General features: G+C 39.0%; 1 long non-coding RNA gene across 1 annotated transcript; it reads right to left on the reverse strand.

The window, feature by feature from the left end:
• Window positions 1-350: 350 nt before the first annotated feature.
• On the reverse strand, window positions 351-27,470 carry LOC309655597. The gene is made up of 2 exons (XR_014260905.1): window positions 3,233-27,470; window positions 351-3,127 (listed from the first exon to the last, which is right to left on the reverse strand). It is a non-coding gene; the product is annotated as an uncharacterized lncRNA (long non-coding RNA).

The raw sequence follows: 27,470 nt of genomic DNA on the forward strand, positions 1-27,470 counted from the left end.
GCCTCTGCCTTCACAGGAAATTGGAGTTCATCAGGGAAGGCAAATGTGGAATACATCATTTTAAGTGATTGAGTAAATAATTTAAAGTGAAAACATGATCCAAGGCGCAAATACTAGGAGTGATGAGAAGCCATAAAAAGGAGCTCAACAATTTTCTCTAATAGGTTGGAAAGGAAAGACTATGTTGAGTTTCTTAAGCTTACCTTGCCTGAGGATATCTGCAAAATGAGGTGATGGGACTCAAGCAATATTTTCCAAAGAGTCCTCTACAGACTGTGGTCCTACATATTTGGGAGTCACCTTGATTATACAAAGTTCAGCTGGCTACTTGACTGAAGAACTTATTGGTCTTTTGTGTGAGAATGTGCTTTTGAATCTCAAAGGGAAGCTCTGGAGTCAGGCAGCTCCCAAACTTTATGGGGAACATGTTTGTGCAGAATATTTATTGCAGTGGTGTTCCAAGGAAAACCATTTAAAAACATAAGAATAGATGTCCAAGGTCTCACCCAGCTTTACAATTCAATTATTTTGTCTTCAAACATGTCTTTCATTTTATAATGTCCAGCCATTTTCAACTAAGATTGTCCCCAGACTGTAGACCACTTGGCAGGTTGATGTTACTTTATATTACCTGCTCCCTGGTCCAGAAGTCTGGAAGGAATGTGTCGAAAGCCAGAACTCTGGGAAATCCTAGAATTTCTTCTTGGTAAAATGGCATCTGGGTAGCAAAATCACATCTATCTTTCTTATAAACCTACTCTCTATACCAACTACACAATGTGGATTTGAGGGCTTTCTCCCTTGTACTGCTTCCCATAGCACCTGGAGGGAGTCATAAACCATAACTAAGTGCAGGCCGTGAATCTCACCTGTTCTCCTTCTGTAGTAACAGAATGACATCTAGAGCCTCTTGCTACAGCATCAGTGTTGAAAGGGATTCCTGGGTGGACACAACCTGCTGGCAGCCCTATTGGCCCACCTCCTACAGTTTATAAATGTTAGTGGATTCTGTCAGAGCTTCTCTACTTATTATGATGCTGTGCTGCTCTCACAGGAAGGAGAATCATGACTCTCAAAGTCTTCCTTCAGTCTGTTTTTATATGTGTCACATAGAGCAGATCACTCAAAACTTCTGTCATGTCAGTCTCTTCTTGCATGGATGATAAAGGCTTTTCCCTAGTTAACAAAACTTTGATAATTTTACTGATAATGTTGGGGGGCAGCCGGAATAGGGAAAAATTAGATGCTCATCATCCAGTGGCCATTCTAACCAGAAATATACCCATGGGTTTGAGTTCCATCCTTTGGGACCAAAGTCTATTCTTTATCTTTGTTCCAAAGTGAACACATTTATTCTTTCCTCTACATGGTGATTCTGTCAGTAATGGAAGACAGTTTTCAGTAATATCCACCCTGACCTGGAGATTCTCTTCTCTGAGTGATACCTACCTGTGTTCTTCATATGGGATGGACTGGTATTTTCTCACCGTTAGTGTTTTGTCTTAGTGTTTCTATGTGTTTCTTAGGATGTAGCACAATAAATAAACACAGCACTCTGACTGTTTACCTGACCTTTTGAGTAGGATGATCCCTCCTTATATACAGTACCTCTATTTCTATAACCAAAGCAGCATTGTATTAGCTTACTGGGTATCACATCATATAGCTGACACCTATGGCTCTATTTCACAATTGAAGCCATCAATCTTTTTCAGAGAGGCTTTGATTAAGCCATAATTTTCTCATCCAATAATTTCAGGCCTTTTGTTTCTTTGGATAAAAGTGCAAGACTGTACATTTGTCCCACTGACATGACTGTATATTTTGGTTCAACATTCACACCCATTCACATTCTTTCATTCAGTGTGCCCAAGATCCTTTCTGGGTTTGTGTAAGAAAATTTGATGAGCATGCCTTCTATATCATCTTTCTGATCCTGGATAAAAATAAACCAAAAATAAGATGAGGCTAAGTGCAGGGTGGTCATGACATTCTCCTAGAAACATCACCCCTCGGTGACATCAGTTCACTTAATCACCCACCTCTGGGAATAGATGTTCAGCTAAATCCAGGACTCTCTCATGAGCTCAAATTTTACCATTCTGACTACTAGTATACAAGGAAAGGCTTTGTATACTCAAAGGGACTTTTCAGAAGCATTGTTAATTTTCTCTGCATGTGTGTGTTTGTGTGTGTGAATGTGTACAAAAAGATTTAGAAGCTCCCAAATATCATAAGAAGAAAAAAATACTTCTTTTTAAATAAGAAGCATTATGAAATAGCTTATATTACAGGAGTGAATTCCCAGAAAGTCATCTTTGTGATCAGTGTCTGCATCGTCTCTGGGATTTGTCACAAACTGATTTGACTCAAAAGTTATCTGGAAAAATTAAGCTCTCAAAGAAATCTTGGCAGTCCTCTACCTTTTCCTGGATTTCAGGGAACGATTTTGATTTGTGATCTCTTAAGTCTGTAACAATTTGCTATTTCTAATTTATTGCTTCATTTGTGACTGCTGCTACGGCAAGGTAAATTTATTCTGATTTGCACAACCTAAGTCCTTCCTCTGACAGTGACTAATTATTACCTGAGTTAAAATAATGAAGGTGTCGGAAAGTGTCCGAATGTAATTTGTTAGGAACACATGTGGCATGCTGTGTTACTCCAGTCCAGGAAAGCCTAAGTGATCAGAAACCATGGAGAATTAAGAAATGCTTTTTTCCCTCAAAGGTTATAAATCAATGTAGAAAAGTTTAAGAACTTTCATGGCAAAGAACTGAATTTGGTGACATAAAGAGTGCTTGTCGATTCTTAAATGTCTTATATCTTAATAAAAGTAACTCTTTATGGGAATCCACCGTAAAATGACACAATAGCACCATAAAAGGAGTAAAGAGAACCAATATATGGTGAACGCCTACTATGTTCTTGATTTCACCATCCTACACATGCCAGGTGCTTCTTCGCATTTAATTCTCACAAGAATTCTTTATGGACTCATTTAAAATTTTCTATGTAACTGTCTCAAGGACAAGCTGATAAGTATTAGAGTTGTATTTTCAATGCCAGTTTCTCTGATTCAAGAGCTGCCATACCAAGGTTCCACTTAAAGTTGTGTTCGGTGACACTCTGAACTATCTTTACAACTTTACTGTAAATCTAAATTTATTCCAAAATAAAAAGTTTCTTTAAAAAATGCAAAAAAAAAAAAAAAAAGTTGATTCCATTCAACATGTGCAGTAATTTAAAATATAAAATTACCCAATAGAGATCCTATTCAAGAAACTAGATGTATGGAACCACATGTCTATATAATAGAATTAATTATTAAAACAAGGAGTGATAAATGCAGACCTGAAATGAGTAACAGAATTTGACGGAGAAACAGGAGAATCAAAGAATTCCTCATTTGTATCATTTCCAAAACAATGTCTGGCCCAAAGTTAGATACTTTGTGACTTCCAACTGCTCTGTAACTTAGTTATTCAGTCTCCAAATATATATTTTTTTAATTTCAAGACTCTCTTTAAAGATTTATGACCCAAGTATGTTAGACGTGTCAGGATTACTCCAGGTAAAATATGTATAATCACAACAATAATTATGATAATGATGAAACTAAGTTTCCAAAAGGGGCTTCATTTTAAATTAATGGTATAATTTTTATGTACACAGTACATTTATAAAAAGCACTAACTAAATTTTGGCAATTTTAAACCACAATGTAACAAAAATGTGTTTATCCTGGAAGCTCAGCTTTTTCATGTAAAAAAACTCTGTTATGTTATTAAGATGAATACTTAAGTATCTCTCAGTTAATATACTTCTGCTTACAAGGCCCTTGAAGATACTTGTATTGTTAATTTAAGGCACTGCTTCAACTGTATTCTGTATTTTGTGTTAAGCAATATTAACCAAATATTTTAAAAATATTGTAGGTAATGTTCATACAGAGGAAGAATTTCTTAATTTGGTCATGTTTTTAATTGTAAATCAGTTAAAAAATATATTTCCAGAGTATTCACCCACAGGTGCTAATATATGTTGTAGACGTGGCTGGGAGGGAGCCTCACCAGTGCAACATATCGATGGCATCTGGCTATCACCACCTTCAAAATTTTTTAAAGGGAGTCTCCTATCAACATGGTTAATCAAAAATGATTCTCTATGGCAAAATTAATTTTCAACCCAAATATTCACTAATGCATTGGATGTGGTATGCACATACAATGGAATATTATTCATCCCTGAAAAAGGAATGCATGCTGATACATACTACAGCATGGATGAACTTTGATGACATTATGCTAAGTGAAATAAACCAGATACAAAAAGACAAATATTGTATGATTCCACACATATGAGGTCCCTAGAAGAGTTAAATTCATAGAGATAGAAAGTAGAGTGGTAATTTCCAGGAGCTGGAAGGATGGGGAAGGGGAAGTTACTATTTAATGGGTAGAGTTTCAGTTAGAGCAGGTGAAGCATTTCTGGAGATGGATGGTGGTGATGGTTGCACAACATGCGAATGGACATAATGCCATTGAACTGTACACTTAAAAGTGTTAAAGTGGTAAATTTTAGGTTATGTATGCTTTATCACAATGAAATATAACTGATTTTCAGTTTAAGAAATGTATGGTCTTGTAACTTCCTTCCTAAAATATATTTTCTGGTAGGGAACAAGTTAGGATAGGGTCAAAGCAGAGACAATTTTCAAAGCTAGACAAAGTTTCTTTTTTAAAACACTATATTGTTGAAAAGATAATATACGCATATGATAAAGATGTGAATTTTTTAACAGAGTTCATGGTAAAACATAAGTCTCTCTTGTCATTGGAGCCAGCCATTATTATCACTTTTTGGTATAGTCTTCCAAGAGAAGACATAAATATATAAGCATTTATGCAAGTTTTTTTTAACTCCTTGCTTTCTTCACATAAGAAATCTTAGAAATTCTCCATTTGTAATACTGCCTCATTCTTTTGAATTGCTGCAGTAGTTCATTGTATGAATGTATCTTAATTGATTTAACAGTCTCCTAGGGATGAATATTAAGATTTGTTTCTAATATTTTAGAATCATAAGTAATTCTTCAGTGGCTACCATTGTATGAATACTATTTCCCTCTGTGGGACATTCTTCAGCTTTCTAAACCTCGGTTCCCTTGCTTGTAAAATACATATAATATAACTTATTTTGTGGACAAATGAAACAAGCATATAGAGCGCTGAGCACGGTGTCAAGTTTGTGGTGTATATTCAGTAAATGCAACTTCCTGTCAACTTCTTCCCCTGTAGTTCCAAGTACTTTTTCCAGTATAAAATAATCATAATTGGAAGTTAATAGAAGATGAAGATCTAAGATTTTTGATGGTATAGGGAGGTTAAGAGCATATACTAATGGAACCAAACTGCATGGATCCTATCCAAGCCTTGCTATTCATCAAGCATGTAACTATAACCTCATGCTTTCATTGTTATTACCCACAGCCCCTGCCCCGCCCAGTTCCATGGAGATAACTAAGATACCAGTTCATACAGTTGCATGGTTGGCGGAAAGCCTGCACGTGCAGTGTTTTTTATAATGTAAGCTCTCAGAAAATGATAGTTGATGAAAGAATTTATTGGCCTGGGAAGGAGGCTGCTCTTATTCATTTGCTCTAAGTAAGCTGGGTTGTTATTCTGCATTTAATTACCTGAAAAACTGCAAAGAGCTCTGTAAATGAGGGCCTATTTAATTATTGTCTAAAAGTATGTCTAAAGAGAGTGCAAATCATAGGCTCATAGACTTGTGGAATGTTAGCATAGGGAGAAAAATATTATCACATCCTTCCTTTTTGAGTGGTAAATAGAAGCTAAGTGGACAGTTCTGTTATATTTAATGTGTTTGAGCACTCTGCCTAAAATCTGCTTTAACACTAAATATCTATTGAATATTTCCTCTGAGAACAGGTCTTATTATTAGATTATATTATACAAGATGAGTCAATAAAGAATTTTTTTTCCAACCCAGCTTGCCAATGGAAATACCTGTTTTAAAATTACTCCAAGACCTTCTTTGTAGGACGCTACGAAAAATATGACCATGTATCATAAAAATGACAAGCCCTGGGGCTGAGTGGGCCTGGTGTAAGAGATGCAAAGAACAAACATAAAGGTGCACTACAGGTATGAAGAAACAGGGGGAATTAAAGATAAACAAAAGAAGTAGCTATTGGAGGAGATGGGTAAGGCAGAATAGTACACTCAGAATGCAAAAACAAAAACACAAGATGAACTTAAAAAGCACTTGACCTGGAGAGAATAAGAGGACAACCTTTACTACAAATGTTAGGAGAGAAAAAAACAAAAAAAACCAGATGATTTCGTTGCATAATTGAGATTTAATTAGGCCAAATTATGCTGTATTTTTACTACTGTTGCTTTTATTTTTCAGTTTAATCCATTTTCAATCACAAAGGGTTTTTTTTTTTTCATTTTTCTTAATATTCTATCAGCAGCAGTAACAGCTCACCTGTTTTAAAAATATCTTGACCCGAATAAGAAAAGCCCCTTTTGAATTAATTACTCCTCTCTGGGAAAGTGAAAGTACTTTCCTTAATTCAAAGTTAAACTTGCAAAGTAAAAGAAGAAAAACACACGCACACACAAAAACCCAAGACTCACAGCTTTCCCTTGCTGGTCAAACAATCTAACAGGAGAGGGAAATGGGTTGCATTTACATACTCGTTTTACCTATAAAGATTTCTCATATATCACAAAACCAAATTCTTCTGTAAGATTGACATTTCAGAAGAGGAGGGAAGGCAGACAGGTGAACTCAGATCAAAATGGATTTTGCCAACCTTCCATTTTAAAGGTCAAGGTTGTTGCAGACTCATGTTGTTTTTTAGTCTAAAGCTGTCGCCTTCATTTCCAGCATTCAGGAAATGCCCATGAACAAAAGGAAGAGAATTCTTTCCTTGTTTTGGCTGGTATTTCAGATGCCTGCAGAACGCCTACTTTAGAAGAGCAGAATGACTTCCTGTCACGTGTGCTATTCTTCTAGAGGAGGAGGGAGGATGTTTAATTTGTTCATTTTCAAATTCTGGACAATTCTGGAAAAACGACACGTTAGATAACCTTACCTTGCATTCTACACTGCCCCAGGCTGCAGTAGTTCATTGTGGTCAACGTTTGTGCCGTCGTCTTCTGGGATGATTGGGCCTCTGCGTTCTTGCTTTCACCTGTAAGACCACTTACTCACTCTGGAATTCATTCCTGGAAACTGTAAATATCAGTCAAAAAGTACACACATTCTCTTGTGAACCAAGACACCCAACTTAAACTAATGTGCATTTATCTGCCCTGGCTTTCTGTTCACATGGAACCCTGGCCACACAACAAGAATTTCACACAGCTCTTGCCCACAGCCAATTAGGGAATACTAGTAAAAAGAGGAAGTTGGGAATCCCTATCTTTAAAGGAGATGAAACCTTTGTGTAAAAAGTTCCTAAAAGTGCCACTTTTGTAAAAAGAGAGTCATTCACTTGAGGGTGGTTTTAAAGTTTGGCCTAATTGTTTTATAGATGCTCTCTTTAAACTAGCATAGCATGTGAGTTTAACTCCTAGGATGTTTTAAATATTATTGGAAAATATTATATATTGTCGTGATATATTTTGTGGTAGTATTTTGTGATATATTATAATTATTTGTAAGGTAAGAGAGGAAGAAATTTTCCTAGACTCTCTTAGGGTCCCTGGCTAGGTCCAAAAATTAAACTGATCAAGACAGATTAACAGGAAAAGAGATACAAATTTATGTAATACAAGTTTTATGAGACACGAGAGCCTTCATAAGGAGATGAAGACTTGAAGAAAAGGTTAAACTTGAGTATTTATATGCTAGGTTTCATGGAGAGTGGACAGTTGTGGAAAATTACTATAGGTCAGAGTATGAGGCAAGTGTAGGAAACTGGCAGAAACTTAGCAAGATCTGTCCATTCAGAGTCTTCTTGGTGTCCCTTTTTCTTCCAAGATAAAGCTGTTCCTTTCCTCCATATAAGGAGGGCACCTCTCACTTGACTCACCTGAGGATTTTATGACCTGTTTCAGGGGAGAAGAGCCAGGGGAAGGTCAAAGTGACTTCATCCTTCTGCTGATTTCTCAAACTACTTCAGTTTAAAATATTCAATATGCCCAAGTGCCATATTTTGAGGGAGCATGTCCTGATCCTCATCATTCATATTTTAAAATGTTACAAAATTCCAATACACAAGCTTCTGTGCTATATTACAAATATTTGGTATACCATATTCCACCTTGGACACTCTTATTACACACTCATACACCCACACTCAAGGAGGAAAAGATGCTGTTCACTGAACTCAAGTAAGATATAAGCTAATGCAATGCTAAAAGGGTCCTCAGAAATGATCAATAATAGCCCTCTATTTTAAAAATGACTTAACAGGGACCTAGCATATTCAGAAAGGTGGTCCAATGGCAGACGGCTGGTTAACGGCACGGCAGAAAATGGACCCTGGTACCCCTGGGTCCTGGCCCTGCCAGCCCTCAGCTCCTGGTTTTCAACAACCACTCAAATTCTCTGTAGGCTTGAGATGCTCAGCAAATGTCTTCAACACCATCAGACTGCACCAAATAAGCACGTGCAACTGAACCACTTAGGTTCCTAATATTTGACATTTAACACCCCATACCGAGGAATATCTTTGACCCATCAGTGCTACATCTGAACCTGAAAGAAAAATGTTTATGTTGGTTATTAGACATCTATATGCCTGTCTCCCTTCCCAGCTCTTGGAGACATATGCCTCTATTGTCAGCTCCGTTTCCTGTGTTTAACCCATGCTCTGTCTCCTCTGATTGCCCCTAATGGAGCTTGACAGTTGTAGAGTTAATCTAAGCTCTGGTTTCCAGGTCTCAGTTCAGGAAACAATCGCTCCCCAGAGCGTTGGGACTTCTTGCAAGGCTATATTCCCCCAGGGCCTTTCCCAGCCCAGCTGGGGAGGCTTCCCCATTGTCTACCAAATGGACACCAATTAAGTCAACTGTTCCCCAATTAGAATTTTGCAGAATTCCTCTTGTTCTCTGGTACTCCTGCTCCCAAACAGGGGTCTGTTTTTGGAATTAGTTACACAGGGAGGAAAATAAATAAATAAATGGCAGCCCTTTCCTGTAACCCGATCCTCCTGGGTTTTTCCTGTCAGCCATTCACACAACACGATCCCAGGATAGATGGCAACTGTTTGGTAGCGCTGAGGTTTATTATCTGCATAATGCTTCCACCAGGGCTGTTCTTAGAGTAGGGCTCAGAGCTAACCGCCGCTGCTCCCCTGGAAGGGGCACTCAAGTCGCTGGGAAGAGGCGGGGAAACTTCTCTGGGTACCAAAAACGTGGGTGTGCTTTGAAGAGATGAAAGCGTGGTGTTTTGCCTTCTGGAGGAAGTGCCCCACCGTTTGGACAGCCGACTCTCAGGCAGATGTATTCTTGTGATGAAGGATTTTGCAGAGCGCGGCATTTCCAGGCAACGTTTAAGATGTCAATCAGCGGTGTTTGAAATCACTCAGGCTGTCACAGCTGGGTGACACCGAGGCTGAGTCTGGGAGTCTTTAGAGAATGGGAACGTTGTTGACATCAGAATGCACTTGTTTGTGAAACACAGTCAATCACAAATAAGATCTTCTGCAAAGAATCCTATTTATTATCATATATTTTTAAGCATTTACTCAGCATGTTCATTTGGTATGCTTACAGAGAACAAAGAAAGGCATGTGGTTTAGAACCACACTTCTCCGAGACTATAACATGTACACATGGCCACCTGGGCTCTTATTAAAATGCAGATTCTGATTCAGGAGTTCTGGGATGGGACCTGAGAGGCTGCACTTTTCATAAGTTCCCCGGTGATGTTGAGGCTTCATATCCTTCATCACAGTTCAAGTCGCAAGAGTTCAGATTGATAGGAACATTACTGATAAGTAATGAAGTCGATAGGAAAAAGATACATCTTCCTCATTGGATTGGGTCCACAGCGACTAAATAAAATTAAAACTTGAATTATGTGCTCAGATATTTCAGATAAAACATCTTGTCAATCTGTGGTTGATTTTTCTTTCTAGTAGTACCAGATCATCTATCTGCTCATTCATTCATTCATTCATTCATTTGACCTTATTAATTGACAATGTATCATGTGGGTAGCATTCAGCTATGTGCTAAGGTACAAAATAAACAGACTGTAAAGGTCTCTGACTTCCAGACAAAAAGTAAGGAAATGAAAGTTCAGTATTTCCAGATGTAGCAATTGCCGCACGAGGGACAATCCCCAAACGGTAGTGGTTTTTAGATGGTGGCTAAAGTCTCCCTAGAGTGCCAAGTACTGGCCTTATCCACTTTAGACTCAGAATGAGTAGCACAGCAGTCTACTGGCTAACACCAGTCACAGGCCCAGCCTTGATCTGACGAGGGAGGAGACTACACAAGGTCACGGATCCTGGGAAGCAGGGTCCATTGGGGGCCATACCTGGAGACTGACTGGCAGCCCCAGTATAAAATGGGCAAAAGGAAGAGCACAAAATTAAGTGCTGTAAAGGTTCAGAGAAGAACTGAATCAGTGTGAGCTAATTTTTAGGAGAAGGCTTCAGCCATAAGCTAGGGGAAAAAAGATTCATTTACGATAGTTATATATTTATTACTTCCATTATTAAAGTTAAATAAACCTTTACTGAAATCAATTAGAAAATAATGAAAAACAAAAAAGTCATCTATAAGCAAATTAATAAATGGATAACTATTTTAAATGGCCCTTTATCTTGATAAAAGCAACATAACATCAAAGAGTAAGATCTGAAACAAAAAAGCTAAAGGCCATACAAAAAATTGTATGTTAAGGGGAAAGGGGCCCTCTTAAGAGCACACGATGACAATATATCAATGATCTAGGTAGTTTTTAAGTAATGTGCTTCATGCTTACAGCAGGCAGCCAAAGGAATTCCTTAGCTTGTCACAAATCACCCACAATCCCACCAGACTTCACTCAACAGTCACATACAATAATGTGAAAATTCCTACCTCTGCATGCTTTGCAGCTATATGCCACAGCCTCAAAGAAAATACCAACTATTAGCGAAACAAGGCTGACTCAATTTTCTCTGAATTATATTTGTTTGGAAAGTAATCAATAAACCTTGTATAAAAGGAAAATTGACCTCTACATTTTAAAAGAAGAATGACAGCCTAAGGAGCCACTTCTCTCTCTCTGTGGTTAAACCCCAATAAAACAAAGAAAAAAATACAGTGAGTGTATCTTAGGCCTGTGTTCATAATAGTCAAACACCAATCATTCATCAAGCTTCGAATATTAAGAAATAATGACTTCACAGTGTGAAATACACAGAGCTGTTCATTTTCTCCTTTCTTTACGTTCGATGTATTTCTTTGCCTTCTCTTTCTATGGCTCTTCTGTCTCCAGCCACCTCATGCTATATTCTGGGCAGTTTTCCAGGCCTGATGTCCCTTGCTATCTTCTTTCTGGTTGTTGTCCTAAGAAAGTAATGGCATAGTATTATTAAAATATCATTACTGGGCTTCCCTGGTGGCACAGTGGTTGAGAATCTGCCTGCCAATGCAGGGGACACGGGTTCGAGCCCTGGTCTGGGAAGATCCCACATGCCGCAGAGCAACTGGGCCCGTGAGCCACAACTACTGAGCCTGAGCATCTGGAGCCTGTGCTCCACAACAAGAGAGGCCGCGATAGTGAGAGGCCCGCGCACCGCAATGAAGAGTGGCCCCCGCTTGCCACAACTAGAGAGAGCCCTCGCACAGAAACAAAGACCCAACACAGCCAAAAGTAAATAAATAAATAAATTTATTAAAAAATATATATATATCATTACTTTCTATGGGGAAAAATAAAAGGATGCTTTTATTTAATTTTCCACTAATGAGGTCACCTGGAGAGGTGCCCAAAGGATCTGTTTAAAATGATAGGAAAACATCCAGATCTTGGTGGGATGTGGCAACAAACTTTTGGGGTGTGCTGGGGGACTTCAGACTACCCTGTCATTCTTAACCAAGAACTTACTCCTACTGTCTTAATTCACATCCTCAGCAGAGGTGCAGAAATCAGGACAGAGGGATATAGAAGGGATATTTCTTCCCTGACCCAAAGCTGCCCAGCCTAAAACAGTTACAAGAAAGTTTGTTTTTAGGAAATTTCCAGTCCAATTATGCTCTCCCCAGAGACATGAATAGTTCAGATAGCATTCAGATAAGCATCCACAATTTTGGGAACTTCATAAAAAAACAGAACTAGCAACTTTTTGAGGCTTGGCCTTCCCTGACTAAAATAGCTCTTTCAGGGAGAGGCAGCCTCGCCTGGTGGTCCCAGGATCAAGGTTAGAATCAGGAGATTCCAAGTGTTTTGATTCCAGCTTCCTTTCTCACGTGATGGGTGGCTTGAGGAGTAAAAGGAGAGTCAATCTCTCGATTTGAGACAAAGGGACAAATAACAATCAATTTCGCTTTCTTTTTGAATTGATTAATCAGGCTGATGAATGGAGCTAAAAGAGTAATTACTTTTCAGCTTGAAGAGGACACGTGGAATTCACGGGAAAGTCACCTGAGGTGGGCTCCGATTCTCCTGGCAGAATCCCCCTCGCCTCATTCACCTGTACAATTATCTAAGATTCCAAAAGCAGTGGAGGTTTGGTTCTTCATGGCCTCTGGTCAGTTGCACTTTGACTTTGGGAGGGTATTTTTAGACAGATCAACATGGTGACCTAATATTGGCTGATGGACATGGCACATATATCAGGCAAGTTTTGGCAGAGAAGACAATGGTACTTTTGATGGGAAGAATCACAAGAGAGATCTACTTCCCAGAGACACAATGGAGATATAATATAATTTGAGGGCAAAACTCATGTATTGAGTTCTTCCTATTTCCTTTAATAGGTAACCTCCCATGCCTACATCAACTCTATGGGTAAGCATATAATGTTTGATGATCTAGGCTGCAAGTGAGAAAAATCCAAATCAACCTAGTTTAAACAGGAAGCAGAATGTGCAACTAGAAAGTCCCCAGATACAGGAGGGAGAGGTTTGATTACAGGCTCATCTCCATTTCTTGGTGAATCTCCGTACTCTCCCCCCTCTGCCTGTTGGCCTTGCCCATAGGTCAGCTCCCCTAATGGTGGAAAAGTGACCGTGAAGTTTCAGAATCCGCATCTATTCACAGTATATCCACTAAAAGAGAGGAATTCTTGTTCCATTTTCATTCAATGACCTGGCTTCATTCAGATTGGATCAATATCCCATTCCTGAATCCATCATGGTGGCAAATGGACAAGATTAGGCTGACTGTCTTGGGCTAATTGAGACTTGAATGAGGCTGAACCTTAGTCAATCCCACCCTACTGATGGCTGCTACTGGTGGGGAAGAGGTACGATGAAAACTGGAGGAACCAACAGTGTCATTTACCATAGGAATGATCACCTTCTTTTCAAGGTAAATTAATTGTGTGTGTAGTTAAATGATTCATTGGAGATCGCAGTCAGTCTGTGCGGAAGCCAAGGTCTTAATCAAGACCTAAGGTTGAATAATACCTAATATCTCTCCATGATAAAGTGATCTTTCAAAATGCAAACGTGCTCCCATTATTCCCACCTTCACCAACAGCTCCCATGAACTTCAGGAGAAAACCCAAATGCCCTGGCTTGACTTTCAACTGCCTTTGTGTCCTGGTTTCTGTCTACCATCCCAAACTGATCTCATACCACATATTAAACCATTTGACATTCCCTGTGCATCTTTTTAGATTCCACTTCCATGCTTACCCATCTGACACCCTCATACACTTCACTATTACCTTAATGTAGCATATGATCAGTTTCTAATTGTTTGACAATTATCCATTTGTCCATAGTATAGAATCAGGATGGAAATCAAGATATTTGAAGTCAGCCAGGCTAGGGTGTAAACGATGAACTTCCAGGTGGCCCAAAGGACTTGCTCAAACACTGAGCTAAGATTTGACCATGCTGCATCTTTGCTCCAGAAAACGCTATGTTACCAAAAGACAAAATGTACATTGTCCCAACCCACTTTGCCAACTCTTCTTCAGTATTTCTCTACTTACTCCACTTCTGTAATTTTCCACTAAATCCCTCACTTATTTCCTCCTTTTCACCTCCCCATAATCCTTTTATGTTCCCTCTCTGTTGTCTCTTTAAAAATGTCAGTCACCTTTGTGTTAGTTGAACTCGAGCTCAGTTTATGCTGGATTCTCCCTCCCCTATTGCAGCAGTATAAATAAAATCTGCCTTGCCACCTTTGGCAAGTGTCCAGGGCTGATTCTTTTTAACAAGGGTTAGACTCCCAGGTCTGCTGCTTAGTAGTAAAGTGATCCTTAGAAAATCAGCTTCCCTAAGCCTTCATTTTGTCCACCCATAAAATGAGAACAATCATGCTTACCTCACAAGGATAAATACATTTAGAACAGGCCCTAGCACTTAGTAAGACCATAATAAATAAGTCCATAATAAATACTACCAATTATTACTGTTCTATTTCCATGTTTGAGAAACTTCCAAGTCTGAAGGTCAGGGCTATGTTTTCACCTAGCTTATCTCTTCACTGCTGAGCTTCTGATCTGCCAAGATACATAGCGTGTCTTCATGGTTTTCTGTAAATTGTATATGTCCAAACCACACCCAAAAATTTCTCCAAAATGTCCTCAAGACTTTATTTCTTTGCTTGCTTATCTGTTGCTCTCCCAGACCTTTCTCTTTCAACACTATGGTTGCTACTTGGTGACTTTTGAATTTCACTGAAGAAGCCACAACTCTGATACAATCTTTGCCCTGAGGTTCTTTAATGCACTGAGAGGGTTCCAATAAAGATTTCATGCCCTTAATCTGACCTTTGCCTTGGCAGTCTTTAATCAGCTGAAAGGTTTACTTGGCATTTGTCCCTTGAAGTCTTGTTAATTCTATCTCCAGAAGCCATCCTATTTTCCAACCTCACAAGTTTTGGAATATCTGCAAACAACCTGTTTCTTTTCATTGCTGCCTGCAAACTGGAAAATTCTTTCTAGAGCTCATCTAATTCTTTTAATATCTTGCCAAATTCTGTTAACAACAGCTAAGCATTCTGTTTTCCAACTTCTTCTCTTAGTGCAATACATGGAGTCCATCTTCCAAATGAACCAAAGTGGCAGTTTTCCCATATATTTTCCCTTTGCATAATGAACATCTTCCTATCTCTAACCTATGATACTCGTTTCCACACCTCACTGCCCCATTGCTAAACTAATGTCACCTACGCTTAGTTTATGTGATGATAGAACCTCACTTTCGGTACCAATTCCTATATTGATCAGAATAGGAAAGGCTACCCATGGTAATAAACTCCAAATTTCCATAGCTTATCATATAGAAGATGATTTCTTGCTTTCTCAGAGTCCTTGACTCAGAGACTGATGCCACTTACATTTGGTAGGTCTAGCTTCTAGAACACACATCTTTCTAGGTCTCTGTAGGAGGGAAGGAAAGAGCATGAAGAACTCACACACTCACTTAAAAACATCTAACTAGAAGTTACACTGGTTATTTTTACTCAGCTTATTGACCAAATTCTAGTGGTCCCAACTGGACATGAAGAGATTCTTGGGAAATGAAAGGAGCAAATGGAATATCCATATGAGCAATTCTGCTTTGCCTCATCTCCTATTTTACCGCTTTCCTATTCTTCATGATTTGGAGTTGAGAGAGCATTCTTTTTACATACCTTTGTCTTTGACTTCAAGAGAACAGGGTGGCATCAGAGATGAAAAACCCATAATTTATGAAAGAGGGAAAAATGGTGTCTTCACAATTCCAACCTGGCAGGGAAGAACAGCATGAGAGATATTTTTCTAAGGGTAACATAAATACCTTTAACTGGAGTGGGTTACTGTTCTTGAGTACTGAGTCTATGTCACCAGGGGAGGTTGTTTCAGGAGGGAGGGGGATTGTGTGTGGTTTCATTCATTTATTTGTTTTGTTTTTGTTTTTGTTTTTTAACTAATACCTATCTGGGCCCAATCCTGGAAATCTAGCAATCTCAGGTGAGGCTCAAATTTCAATATTTCTCCAGGTAGTTTGGATGATCAGTATGAGTGAGGGACCACTGGACACAAGTCAACCAAGAATGTGTGAAGTTACCAATAGGGGACCCAGGATAAGGGGTGAGAGTTTGAAAATGCTGTCAGGAAAGTAGCAAGATGTTTAAGGAGGCAGAGGATATAACACTTTGTCAGTGAGCAAGCCTAGTCATGAGAAGAAGGAAGATTTCCCTTCACCTGCAGTAGAAGAGAAGGTGGTAAAGAGAAGACATTGTGAAATTCACAGCCCCAGCAGCTTCAGATTCTCCATTTACTGTTCATTTACGTAGTCAACATTTATCTATAGCTCCAGTCATCAACCAGGGACTCTGCTAAGGTGCCACAGATACAGTGCTGGAGAAGGTAGCCATGGCCACTGTCCTCAGGACACTCCTGTATGGTGGACATAGAGGTAAGAACACAGTGTGATGTGTGCAGTGATTTGGGAAGAACAAGGAAGGGGCCTGAGTGGATCAAAGGAAGCCTCCTGGGAGAAAGAAAATTCTTTCCAGAGCTTTACATGTGAAATAAGTATCACGGGCCACACTTTTGAATCTTTTCTGCGATGGGAGAGGTATGCGAAACAAACAAATAAACAAAAAAGCTGGACTTGGACCTCTTTGCCCACAAGGTGCTGGAAAGAACACACACATGGAAGCAGCAGACCTGGAGGCAACACCCCAGTGTTAGCTGTGGGACCTGAGCAGGTGACCCTCTTGGCCCCCCTTCCTCAGTTATACAATCACCCTTTTAACACCTGTTTATCTGGCTAGAGCAGCTGGACTCAGGTCTGGCTTAATGACCATCTCTTCCTTCCTCCTCCCACCATTCTTCACCTTCAAAATAAAAAGCAATACTACTACTGATAGAAATAGTAATAATGCTATCAATAGATAGCACTACTAATACTAATAGAGTAAGTCCCCTACATACGAACAAGTTCCATTCTGAGAGCAAGTTCGTAAGTCCACTTTGCAAGACCAACAAAGTTAGCCTAGGTACCCAACTAATACCATTGGCTATATGGTACCGTACTGTAATTGGTTTATAATACTTTTCGCACAAATAATACACAAAAAGCAAACAAACACAAAATAGGTTTATAACACTTTTCACACAAATAATACATAAAAAACAAACAAACACAAAAAATAAAACATGTTTAGTCTTACAGTACAGTACCTTGAAAAGTACAGTAGTACAGTACAACAGCTGGCATACTGGGGCTGGCATCGAGTGAACAGGCAAGAAGAGTTACTGACCAGAGGTGGGAGAGGAGGTGGGAGATGGTAGAGCTGAAGGATCGTCAGCAATAGGAGACAGAGGGCAAGCTGCAATTTCACTCATGCCTGAAGTTGATGGCACAGGTGCTGGTTCCTTGCTGGAACCAGATGCACCTTTGCATGTGTGAAAGCTCACAGCTTGAAGGTTTGTATGTAGGAGACTCACTGTAGTGTAAATTCATCATATTTATATAGCAATCTACAATTTACACTATACTCTCACACCCATTATCATCTGAAGTTACCACTGCCTGTTCTCTCTCCTCCTTCGTTCCTTCTTTCCTCCCTCCTTCCTTCCATCCTTCTTTCCTGCTTTCCTTTCTTCCTTCCTTCCCTTAATGTCTTCTCCCACATAGCATTTTGACTGGAGTGAAGGGTACTTAAAATAATAGAGTAAATGAATTAAAATCAAAGAGATAAAATATACAGTGACAAAGTGATACCAATAACAAGATTGGCCCTGATGCCCTTATTTATACTCTGGGCAGATTCAAGAATTGGATTTTGGTTTTCTAGAAGCCAAAGTAAAAGGATACATATTTTCAGATCTATAGTTAATAGAATCCACAAAATGAATAATTATCAGTGCTTTGGAGATTTACAACTAGTACTGGCACAAATTTCAGACCTGCATTTCCTCCTGGAGGGGGTCTCATAAATGGGACACTGTGCACTGGAGTGAAGAATGTTCAAGGCAACCTCCCAGCAACTTCCACTTGCAAGAGCAATGCTGGGCTATTTCCTCCAAGATTCCTAGTGTAGGCTATGGTTAACAGAAATTCTTTTGGGGAGGAGAGAAAGATAGTGTGACTTGCCTACCAAGCCTTCCTTGATTTGGGTTGACCTACGGACAGATACAATTTAGAGCTTGGGGAGAGCTGGATAAGCCATGCATTCTGTAAGCATTCCTCATGGGTTCTCTGTAAGTGTCAAACAGCAATGAGCTCGAGATACTCTTGCCTAGTAGCTCACACAAAATTGTTTCTCAAATTTAGTTTCTCCACCTCAAAACCTTGGAATCTTTTCATTAGGAAACATAAATTATGTTGAAGTGTCATGAGGTAGTCCCTTTCTGTATCCTTACTCCCATTCTTCCTCATTGGCCTTGAGTCTTGCTGCAGGGGAAGCACCGAGTGTCACCCTCCTCCCTTGCAGCAAGGCTAAAGCTTTGCCTGGGAAACGAATCCAAGGTATTTTACACAGGATGGTGCCTCTGAACTCCGTCAACTATTCTCTGTATATTGATTTGATGTTCTTGCAGTTTAGGTAGTTTAATGGTGTTTTTAAATAAACATTATTTTCTAATAGTGTAAAGAAGAGGCCTCACTGAAATCAATTTGGGTTCAAGGAGGCCCTTTAGACCCCTACTGCTCAGTTAAGCAGCTGATCATTGGCATGCAGATGGCAACTGTTCCTTCACAGTGCAGCCTTTGGCACAGCTCTGGCTTATTGAGCCAGCGCCCACCTGGAAACATTCTCCACGCCTGAGGATGTTCTCAGAAGAGGAAGAAGCAACTTGAGCACAGATGTTTGGGTGGGAGGTGCTGCAAAGCACTGCTGGTGTCACAGTATCCATCATCACCCATAACCTTCCAGGTCTACAGATAACTTTCCCTGGCACAACCTATATTCAGTTCCTCAACCAGAAAATAGATCCCCTGGCAACCACTCCAGAGGGCTGTACAAGGAAGCTTTAGTCTTTATCGTCTTTGGTCAGTTCTAAAATAGTACCTTCTTGACCATCCTTTTTGTAACCGTTATCTTCAGGTGCTGTGGAAGCAGCAAATGCCAGACCACCATGGAACCCCACAGACAGTCCGACCCAGAGGAAGAACCCAGAGCTTGTGCCCTGGACCCAGACTGCCTGGGTTCTGTATAGTGAGCCAGTCACTTAGCCATTTTGTGCCTCAGCTTCCCAGTTTATCAAACAGAGGGTGGTAACTTTATAGGGCTGTTGAGAGGATTAAATGATTCCATACATATCACTGTTTAAAACAGTGCCTACCACAGTGTACACATGCTTTCTGTTTTTAAGAGCTGTGGTTTGAGCTGCTACAAAGGTTTATAGAGTATGCCAGAGACAACTTTGAGTAGCAGCTGGCTCTCCTTTCCCTTCCCTATGGATATCAAATTAGGGACAGTTCTAGGGAGGCTTAGACTTTCAAACTCAGTAAACAAATGGGAACTAATCATTTCCATTTTTGTGCTAACCCCCCACCATATACTAGGTGCTTTACATATACAATCACCTATAGCCTGCCTGGTTCCTTATGAAGTAGGTACTGTTCCATGTATTATACAGAGGAAGCTGCCTTTCTCTCGATGGAGTATGATTACCATCCAACACTTAATGACTTTAATATTCATCTCACCCAGGTAACGTTACTGGTAAAATACTGGATGCCCAATTAAATTTGAATTTTGGATTAAAAAAAAAGACATTTTAATACAAGTATATCCCAAGTATCGTGTGGGACATACTTATACTAACAAGGCATTCATTTCTTTACCTGAAATTCAAATTTAATTGGATGTCCTGTGCTACATCTGGGAACCTAACTACAGGGAACTAATTATCTTCTGGGTGCCAAGCACTGATATTAGCCCTTTATATAGTTTATAACATTGAAATCATTGGACATGAGGCAGGTCATGGAAAAGGACAGCTATGGATCAACTTATATACCTCTCTGCCAGCTAGTCTGATCTTTCACCCAGTATTCTGATTGCCAGCATCACTTCTGGCATTAGAGAATTTTGTCATATCACAGCCCATTTTCCACATAATTAGCCTTCAACTGTGCTAGTAAGATTCTTCAATGATGAGCTATAGGCAGGGCTATTTTTTAAAAAATCACTAAAAACAATAACAGGCAGTTTGAAGGAAAGACAAGAGCCTTGAATTTAGACAAACGTAAGATTCGAGTTCAGAGTCTCCCACTGGCTGTCTCTGAGCATTAGTTTCATCATCTGTAAATTTCACATCCTCCCCAAGGGGTGCTGAGGGATTAAAGAGGGATGTCTGTATAAGCACCTGCCTCAGTGCAGCACAGGGTGAGTGCCCATCAAGGGTCTGTTCCCTACTCTTTGTCTTTCCATTTTCTAGTAATAGGTAACAAGTGTGAAGATGTTAAATTCTTCACATAAGTCAATATCTCTAGAAATAAAACTACTTAGATTATTTCCTATAGTGAAGGCCCCATCAATAACCAGAACTTGGGAAATTTTGTCAGGAACCATCCCAACTGGGCAGAAGCTTCAACAGTGGGAGGAGAAGAGGGCAGTTCTCAGAGCAGGCTCACCTTTCATTTGGTGTGTCCGTGGGAATTCTTCTCTGGAGTGGAGAAAGCAAAGGAACTGGAAGATTGAGGGTTTATTCAGGTGTCTGAAGGAGGGTCGATATGAAAAATGCAACTTGAAGCCTCTTCCGAAGGAAACGCTGAAACTCAAATTACCTCCTTTGAGATGGGAAAAATGGGTATGCCAAGTTCTGGCCAAACTGGTTGGTCCAAGATTTCCCCTTTGTGTGTTATTTACAGAATTCATTGATATACCAAAGGATGGCTTGGTGATGAAATTTGCATGAAAATAGCAAGTAATCCTAGTGATCATCCAACCAAACCCTCTGGTGGAGCCACGCTGCTAGGACAACCATGCTGTGCAAGCAGGAAGAAAGCTCTGGTTAAGCCCAAGTTTGTTTATCCAGAGCCTGTCTGTATGATGTACCCCCTTCAGCAGAGCCAGCCTCGTTTTCTAAGGCCAGATGCACGACTGCACACATATCAGCTGGTGCCCTCTTTTTTCTAGGGGCAGCATGAAGGAAATGAATATGAACTTCAGTTTAACTTCCCCCTACAACAGCTGCAAAGGCTAAAATTCATTTCTCTACCTCAGCCAGGCTTTGCAGCATCTCCAGCATTATATGAAATTTGCTTGTGAAATAAAGACAAACACAGTCTTGACAGAAATGGCATAAATAATCAATCCTTCGTATATTTATATAGAAGTCAGGTGCAGCTCATGGATGATTGCTTTCTACTTTATTTCTTTACTTTTCCAAGCAATTCAGATAGATGTAGTGGGGCAGTTTGGGAATGTCCCCTCACAGATATCTTGAAAAATAATCAACCCTCAATTAGGTCTGGTTAATGTGGAAGGAAAACAGAATGGAAATCTAAGAAGAATCGTTTTCAGAGCAAGTAACAATTGGCATTTTCTCATCCTCATTTGATCAATTTCCCAAACATCATAATGTGTACGTATCACATGACAGTTTCACCACTGAAAGTCTTGTAAGAGGAACTGGAAACTGGAAACGTATTATAAGATGAGCTTCTTGGGGAGGTTTTCAGCCTCCGTATGCAATCCCCAGACAGCAAAATCACTTGGGACCCATTCAAAAAATTTTAACATGTGAGGAGTGCCAAGTTCCAGAGAGAACGGTGTGCATCCCATGCTTGTTGAATACACATCTTCACAGCAATATGGTATTCCACTTATTAATTCTGTTTGCCACAGATGGCTTCATTATGTGTATTTAATTTTAGTGCTTAAGTAAACATACATTAACGGTGTGTGAGAAATACTCAAGATATCCTTAAGCAAAAAACAGAGACTGTGTAATGGTGTAGGAGAGCCTGCTGGGAGTAAATCTAAATTTAAATTTAGACCGGTTTGTGGAGAATCTCTTTAAAGGCCTTGAGTGTGTGTGTCTCCTTATTTGTGATGAAGTGGAGAGTTTGAGGGGGAAGTAAGATACTAATCAATGAGGCCATAATTTACAACAGCAGTTACAGTGATCCTATTTTTTGCACAACAATTGCCACATGTTGACTGTACAGATGTCTGAACACATGGGAGCACTTCTCTTTCTGAAGACAAATGAAGATTTTCACTTTGTTTGGTAAATGTGTCAAGCTTTATCACTTAGTCATGTGCCATACATTAGGGTGTTTATAAAACTTGGTTTTCTGCACTCTGATTATGTCGTTTTATGATTTCAACAACATGGCGGTGATGAAATCAATATTTTCTGGATTCAAGTGTGTCTCAAGTCTCAGGGTAGAGTTTGGGCAGTGCTTCAGAGGTTAAACACAGGAGAGCAAGAAATCCCATCTATGGACATGACGGCCAGAAAAACATGCCAGTGTTCTTGCCTTCTGTGTTCAGGAAAACAGGGACCAGGTAAAATAGTCTTGTCCAATAAGCTTGGAATAAAAGAGGCCCTGGCCAATCGGATGTCCCAGCTTTTGATCGTAGATCAAGACATAATGCAGCTTCCAAATGCGACAGAATTAAACAGAATATAACTTCCTCTTGTGAGAGGCACAGATGAAGAGACAGGTTCTGAGGAGACAGTGAACACTAGCCAAAGATGAACTCAGAAATAGGATAAAATCTAAGGACAAAATAAATCAAAGGGCAAAATAAAACATTTCAGAAACACACAAATCTTGCCCCTGTTTCAATGTCAAGCCAATGCTCATGCAGGTGGAACAGAACCCATTGTGTTTGAGATGACTTCCTTCTGAGCCAGAAACTAAACTTAATCTGAGTTTCAATGGCTTCTCCAAAACATGTTCAATTCACAAAAACGCTGCTTTTAAAAAGAATTAAAATACTATCATTGGTTATGAAGATGTTGACTTATAGCTTAGGCTTAATATTTAGGAAAACTCAAAATAGCCAGAGTAATAGCAGGCTTTCTGCTCTCTCAGCCACTCAAGGAAGGGCAGGGTTCATGGAAATGAGAATGTTCTGAAAATTGCTCTGGATCGTGGATACTTTCATTATCTTCATTGTCCCAGAAGCATTTAGTTTCATAGAAATTGAATACAATTTTTGTTTAACTTATGGGAAGGAAGTAAAATTCTGTAGAATGGAGAAAAGAATGCTGTCCTGTATTTCATAAGTTTTCAATATGAATATCTTTTTCTTCAACCAGATGAAAATCCACAAAGGCAGAGGAATCCTTTTGATTTTCTTATATCCCCTTATATTAGTGCTAGGCATACAGTTGATACTCTTTGATTATCTATTGGTGGAATAAGTATACCAATTTTGTTAAGCACCGTAGGTGCATTATTTAATACAGTACCTAGAACGATGTAGGAACGCAATGTGTTTTTTGAGTGGCTGAATAGCTGAGCTCAGTCCAGGTCAAAGAGTTGTGGCACCTTGGAAACTCTGGTGATGGAGGCATATGAGCACTTGTGAGCGTACCCCCAGAAACATCTAGGCTCTTGCTCAAAAGCACTTTATTACTAGACCAGAATTTTCTTTAGGTGGCAAAATATGTAGCATCTGATGACTCCCCGGTTCTAGTTGGTCTCAGTTCAAGGTGATGGTTCAGTCCCTGACACTCAGTTTACCTTAAGTAATCAGATAGAAAGTCTACTGAGCACTACTGTTAATGGCAAATAGAAAGTATTTGTGGGAGCTGCAGAAAGTTTGCACCATCCTCTGGAGCCCATTCTTGAAGAGCTCGTTTTACCCTACCAATGTCTCTCTTGCTCAGCAATAATTACCTGGAAAATGCTACCTAATAGCATGGGCACCTTGGTAAGCCTCTGCAAAACTTCAAAAACATTCTTATAAGTTTATGCTTACTGGAAGGTTGATAAGTGGTTCTGGCTTTAGAAAACAGCATTTCCCATTACCTTATAAAAAAGTCAATTTGGAGAAATGGAATTCAAAAACCAAACCAAAAGAATAAGATACAAAGAATGGCTGCATGCTGGAGCATTGTTTAATGCAATGAGGCAAGGATTTTAGGACAATTAACAGTAATGGATTATTCTCAAATATTTGAAAAACGTGTCATTACTACTAAAGAGAAATTTAATTTTCTTATATATGCACCCCCATGATGTCAAAGGAAATATCTTAAGGGTGGTGTAGGTAGCAATCAGTAATTTCCAGGGAAAGAGTCCCAAAAGAAAATAAAAAACAATTTCACTAAAAGACATTTCAAATAGTGTACGGTAGAAATGGCTGGAACTGAAATGAAAAGACTTTTTAAAATTTTTATTCATTTTTTTACCCCCATCCTACATCTATTCTCTATATAGAGAATTTATTTTTTCAAAAGCCACATACTCAAATACTCAAACAGATGGGCGAAGGCTGCCTTGAGGAGGACTTGAAGAAAACACCTGCCCTTCTTTTCTGTGGTTCTTCCACAATTTATGGGTGTCTCAGATGATAACAGGGAATTCTTGTTTGGGAGATACAAATACTCTTGTTCTTAGGTAGTTGCAGGATTTTTTTGTAGACTCTACTACCATTGCAGAACCCTAGGGAGGATGATGAGACCCCCTGATGTTGGAGAAAAAACAATGATTTATTCTGTTGGATTTTTCTAATCAGAGGCATTCTTTATGAAAGTTTTGAGGAAGGATGGGTTGGTGGAGACAAATAATTCAGAACTTCCTATGAATATATACAAGAATAATAAATATTTCTTAGACAGGTATCATATGATATTACTTATATGTGAAATCTAAAAAAAAATGACACGAACTTATTTACAAAACAGAAATAGACTCATAGACATAGAAAACAAACTTATGGTTACCAAGGTGGAAAGGGGGAGGAGGAATAAATTAGGAGTTTGGGATTAACAGATATACACACTACTATATATAAAATAGATAACCAACAAGGACCTACTGTATAGCACAGGGAACTATACTCAATATCTTGTAATAATCTATAATGGAAAAGAATATATATATATATATATATATATTTATATATGTAATATATAACTGAATCACTTTGCTGTATACTTGAAACTAACACAACATTGTAAATCAAGTATACTTAAATTAAAAAAAAAAGAATAATAAATATTTCTTTTTTGTGAACTAAACAGACATCACAAACAAATGAATACACAAACTGTTAAACAATGAAAACCCACTGCCATCCTAACCTTGCCCGTCTAGATACTAGCAGTTTTTCCTGTTAGTGTCTATCATACCAATTCAAGAGATTTATGTGGATCTTATTATTAAAAAGTTACGTAAGTTGTTCTACCTAAGAGTTTTATCAACCGAGAGGCTCGACTTTTATGCTTCAGCACATGCATGGTTCTCACATTGGGACTTTGCTGCAAAGAACTAAAACCCTTGCATTATATTCTTTGCACAATTTGCTTTTTGGTTTCTTAAATTCAGGATAACCATATAAAATCTCCATGGAAGCCATAAAGATGTCCCTTTTGGAAGGTGCGCCTTTGTGCCTACAGTTGGGGGTGGATTGTGGATGGTGCAGAGCCATCACTATCTTTTATCAGACAAAGAATGTAAAAAAGTCCAGGAAACATCTCAACACAAAAGCCTGACCTCTCTGGCCTCTGGGGCCTGAGGCCTAGACAGTCATCCAAGGCTGGATTTTTCCTGAGAACTGCTGCAGGGCAGATTTGAGAGAGGACAGATATTACATCTTTTAGAAGCAAACTCTGAGATCTGAGGATCTAACGGGTTCTAGCTGTACAAAGAGCAGGGTTCAGAGCTCATTGTCAAGGTAGCTGAATAAAGGAAGAGAATCAGCAGTCCAGATCTTAATTCTTTAAAATTTAAAAGCTAATTTTGTGTCTTTTAGTCAATTTCCTGCACAGGAAGGAAGAATTTATTAACTGCCTTCTGGTATTAAATGGAGTACTAATGGGTAAGTACAACAATTCAACAGGTGCCAAGGAGATCTATGGAGGCATTATATCAATTTTAATCGTAATGTCCTACAAATGCATTTGTACACTGATAACTGCTTCTCCCCAACCCTCCCCTTCCCACTGAATTTATTTTGGGAATCTATCTGACTCCAAACAGTAAAATGGCTGTTATATCATTCTAGAGAACAGAATGCTATAGGATCTTATTTATGAATTCCTTCTATGGAAATGTTATTGCACAGTTTAAGTAACTAACTTGAAGTAGCTGAAGACAATTGTTCATCGTTTAAAAAAATAAGAGTGACCAGTGCAATTGAGGGTTTGAATCAGGCTTAGGGAGAAATTCGCTGATCCAGAGCCCAAGATTACCACGCTACACCATGAGTATTTATATAAAATGCACTACAAAATCTTAAAAGAAATGGCTTCTCTACAGCAAAAAGATGAATGTTCACTGTTTTACAGACTGCATTCTATTTTTGTTCTTCATCTTTTTGGGTAGAAATTTAGCTGAATTCAGGGGTCAATAAGAACCAAACACATAAAGCCACAAGTTTCATATAAGTTGTTGAAAACACGAAGGCCAACAATTAGTGCCACGCTCAATAAACTTGTTTAGATTAAGGCGTTCTCTTACATGGATCAGATGCCACTTAGAAGAACAAAAGAGAGATTTTCTTCAAGAATGAATTATTTTTTATACCACACAGCAGGGCTATTTATTATTTCTGCAAAAGGTATTGCTTTACTGCTGTCCCCACCCTGTACCCCACTCTTGGTCATTTTCCTGTACAAGCCATGTAACCTCATTTCCTCCTTCCTAATGGAAAGAAGGATGATCTCAGATGGGAATCACTGGACCTTTGAGTAATCCTATTTTCTTAGAGATTTAGGATGGGAGGAAGTGGATAAGACTTTTATTATTTTTGGTTGTTCTCCCCAAATTTCTTTGAATATTAGGATTTACCTCAACTTCCCCTTTTGAACAGTGAACCTTTACTCTTTGTTTATTTTAATGAACAAGAAAAATAACACTGATGATGGAAACTTCATCATTGGGTGAACCTGGAATCTTAAGCATGAGCAGAGAAGAACCTGGGGAAACAGAGGGTCATGGAATTTTTAAATTATGGAAATATTAGGAGTTTGAAAAATAAAGAAATAAAGGCCTATTTTGATTAATGGTCACACCTCCTCTACCAGACCACTATGTAGAGACAGAAATTCATGATGTGGGGAGGACAGAAATGTGGAACAGTTTTCAGGCCACACTGTGCATCCCTGAAGACTTAAAGGCTCATTTAAAATTTTTCCTCAAACAAGCATGTTGTATGATCACAGAGGGAAAGCACTTAAAAACATC

Source organism: Balaenoptera physalus (genome assembly GCF_965194825.1).
Source record: "Balaenoptera physalus genome assembly, chromosome: 2".
NCBI lineage: Eukaryota > Metazoa > Chordata > Mammalia > Artiodactyla > Balaenopteridae > Balaenoptera > Balaenoptera physalus.